General features: G+C 38.6%; 2 non-coding genes across 2 annotated transcripts; one reads left to right on the top strand and one right to left on the bottom strand.

The window, feature by feature from the left end:
* Positions 1–1743: 1743 nt before the first annotated feature.
* Positions 1744–1816, top strand: trnaa-agc (transfer RNA alanine (anticodon AGC)). The gene has a single exon. It is a non-coding gene; the product is annotated as a tRNA-Ala (tRNA).
* Positions 1817–1966: 150 nt separating this feature from the next.
* Positions 1967–2038, bottom strand: trnaq-cug (transfer RNA glutamine (anticodon CUG)). Its single transcript has one exon. It is a non-coding gene; the product is annotated as a tRNA-Gln (tRNA).
* Between the last annotated feature and the right edge of the window lie 1881 nt (positions 2039–3919).

The following is a 3919-nucleotide window of genomic DNA, read 5'->3' as shown; positions in this document are numbered from 1 at the left end:
TACAGCAAACTACCTGTAAAGAAATTGAAGTCAAGCAACTGAATCAGACATGAATGACATTATTAGAAAATTATTAGTAGTAAATCTTCCACAGACTGATTAGTCATAAACACATAGGTATCATGCGCAACAGTGAACAATCCTCACCACTAGAGACATCCCAGACCTTGATGGTTTTGTCCAGGGATCCAGTGAAGATGTATTTATCATTTATTGAGAAGACAGCACAGAGGACGCTTTCAAAATAAAAACCCTTAAGAATGGAACACGACAACACATGCCTTATTAATCTCACACAGCGGTTGTTTGTTGGCAACATTATGTCATCATAGGCTTGCTCCAAATGCAGAGCACACGAAAAATAAGTTAATGAGTTAATTAGTTCTTGTTGACTTGTTTTCAAGTAAAAATAGCACAAGTAAAAAAACAAACAAAAAAAAAAATAATAATTTAAGTGCAAAGCCAGCCCAGAAGAAAAGAACAACTACAGGAACAACAAAAGAAGGCCTCTGAATGGATTCAAAAATGGGGCTGGACCTAACCTTAGGGAGGACAGCTGAAACGGTCAGACTTTTTAAGACAGTGTGGAAAACAGAGGGGAGAAGTTGGCTGCACGTGCTGAGTGATCCAAAGTTAGCATATGTAATACAGGAATCCACACACATATATGCTGGGGTAACAAGACCTAGCAGGGCCTTAAAAACAAAAATATAATCTCCCTATCCTTTTCTTCAAGCCCATTATAATAGCGGTCGCTTTTCGAAGGCATCTTTTGGAGCAATGGACATCGTTTTACCATAATCAGGGGAATTAGCTCAAATGATAGAGCGCTCGCTTAGCATGCGAGAGAGAGTGGGATCAATGCCCGCATTCTCCAAGCTGGGTCCTGCCCTTTTATGCTCACTTCCCTAAAGAGAAAAACTGTGCTTTGACACTACGAAGCAACGCTCCCTACGTGAGCTTTTGGGGCTCACTGCTGCCGAAAAGTTTTTCGGACAGGGTGCACATTCGTGGCAAAAGCAAGTCAAACCAAGATTTGAATTTGGATAGCTGGATTCAGAGTTCAGAGTGCTAACCATTACACCATGAAAACTTGACAGGAGCAGCTGTTGCTCACAGGGCCACAAAGACTAAATCACTTACAGGCTCGCCAGCACCACCACCAAACTTTTTTCTTTTCCTGCTGCAAGAAAGCACGCAGGTTCCACCAAAACTTGAACGCAGATCGCAGGATTCAAAGTCCAGAGTGCTAACCATTACACCATGGAACTACAATATTACAACTGGGAGACAGATAGCGCTGTGGCTGTGGGGAAGCAGTTAGACAGAGGGGTTGGATCCCAGTAAATTTTGGTCACTGGCCCCCTTGGCGTTACTAGCACAACGCTCTAACCACCTGATCTAACCAACCTAGCTTTGACTGGACTTCAGCCCGATTGACTAAAAACTTCCTGATTGCTTGTGACCCTAAAGAGACAAAAGAGCTTCAGGACCAAGCCTCACTATGGGCGCTTCCGTGATTTGAGCCCAGGACCTCTCGTACCAAAAGCAAGAACCACACACCTAGACCAACGAGCCAGCCTTGGCAACCCACCTAGCCATGAGCCAAAAAACAGAAGAAAAGAATAACTACAGCAATAACAAAAGAAGGAACATGAACTAACATGGAAGTAATCAAACACCTCGAGACAGTGTCAAAGGCAAACGAATGAAATTTGGCCTCTGAATGGATTTAAAAAGCCAGGGGAATTAGCTCAAATGGTAGAGCGCTCGCTTAGCATGCGAGAGGTAGCGGGATCAATACCCGTATTCTCCAAGCTGGGTCCTGCCCTTTTATGCTCACTTCCCTAAAGAGAAAAACTGTGCTTTGACACTATGAAGCAACGCTCCCTACGTGAGTTTTTGGGGCTCACTGCTGCCAAAAAGTTTTTTTGGATCGGGTCTTCCGCACATTGGCGGCAAAAGCAGGTCCCACCGAGATTTGAACTCGGATCGCTGGATTCAGAGTCCAGAGTGCTAACCATTACACCATGGAACCTTGACAGGAGCAGCTGCTGCTCACAGGGCCAACAGAGGGGTTGGATCCCAATTATTTTTAGTCACTGGCCCAGAGGACCAAAAACAAAAACATGGAGGATCTGCTGAAACATAGGATCAAACCAAGGACCTTCAGCACTTCAGTCCAATGCTCTTCCAACTGAGCTATTTTGGCCACATCCGCAAGACTGTTTCTCCAGACTTTTCTCAAACAGACTATTTTAATTTTGTAAGATTAATCAATAAGTAATTTTATTGTTATTCAAGTATCACACTATTAAGTTAGCAACATGGTAATTTATTGTAAATTGAGCCAAAATAGACCCAACCACAGACAAATAATAGTTCAGTAGACTATATTACCTGGTGTTTGTGAGTAGTAGTATGTACTTCTAATTCTAATAAGTATTACTTCTAATACTTCTTATTCAAGTATCATATTGTTAAGCTTAGGAACACACTAAAAACAAATTCTACTAAAATTAATTGTGAACAGAGCTATGACAAGCCAACCAGCTTAGGCTGGTTTTAGCGGTTTTTTTTTTCTTTTCTTTTTTTTCTCAGCAAGGTAAATTGTGAACAGAGCAAAATAGATATAACCTCAGTATGTATAGTTCAATAGACTATTTAACGTAGTATCTGAGAGTAGAATGTGTTGAGAAATGAGAGAATTTCTCTCACTGTTGTTTGATTAATATGAATTGAAGACATGACGAATATCGGACAGCTTCCACTTCAAGACCGAAGTCCGGATCCAATATACTGTTACATATGCATTTTCTTTTTTAGCTGTTTACTCTCTCTTAAGACCTAAATCACTGTGTTTATGAGGATACTTGCAAAGCCGGGGATTATGACGCATATAAGTGTGTTTATGTAATCGTTCAAAGCCAATAAAGCGGCAAAAAATGCACACTTCTCTCACACAGAAACAGAGACGGCGCACGCATATAGCTCTGTTGTTTGTGTTTCAACGGCTTAAAATCGGTTGTTTTAAAACGGCAGTGCTTAAAAACGTGTGTCCATGCTAAAGATGTAGTCCCTCGTTTAAGAACGAGCTCCTCGTTTTGTCCTGGCTTGTCGTTCTCCACCTGGCTGGTTCTGTCTCTTCTGTTTCATGACAGAACTTGGTATATATTAGTACCTAAAAGGTACAAAAGTGTACCTTTTGAATAGGTACTCAATCAACGTGTTCTAGTCTACTAATAATAAAATTATAATCAAAAAACACCTTTTAAAGGAGTATTTACCAGAAATGTTATTTACCAGAATTTATTTAGGAGAAAAATTTAAATGTGCAGTATTTCTGAAAAAAAAAGAAAAAAAACTTTTTTTTTAAATTAATAAAATCAATTAATTGGAGATGCTTTTGATTATTAAAATGTAATGGAATCATTCAAATGGAATCCAGAAAATAATGGAAATCAGAATTTGGTAAAGATAAAACTGTAAAACTCAATTAATTAGACAGGCTTTTTGATTAAAAAAATGTAATTTAACCATTAAAACAGAGTATAGAAAAATGAAAATGAAAAAAACTGAATTTGGAAATAAAACGGATTTCATAGGGCCCTATAATTATAATTATTTTTTTTGTGGTAATAAAATAGGTGTAAGTGAACAATAGCCTTTCAAACTACTTAAAATACATATATAATAGCAATGAAGCAATGATAATTAGTTCAAATAAAGTATCAAAAGCAAGAAATCATATGGTTTTATTGAACAAAACTGTTAAAATACATAATGCATAATAAACAATAGAGCTAATGTATATTACGCATTACAACAAAGGCCTGCAGAGGGCGCCAACGGCCTGACGATTGTTTTTTACACATTACTGTGCGATCTAATCCTTGTTTAATATTAACCAAGCACCATT

This window comes from Sinocyclocheilus rhinocerous, unplaced genomic scaffold (assembly GCF_001515625.1).
Source record: "Sinocyclocheilus rhinocerous isolate Xijiao unplaced genomic scaffold, SAMN03320098_v1.1 scaffold2323, whole genome shotgun sequence".
Classification (NCBI taxonomy): Eukaryota; Metazoa; Chordata; class Actinopteri; order Cypriniformes; family Cyprinidae; genus Sinocyclocheilus; species Sinocyclocheilus rhinocerous.
The sequence above is the reverse complement of the archived record's forward strand: the minus strand, read 5'-3'. Positions and strand labels throughout refer to the sequence as shown.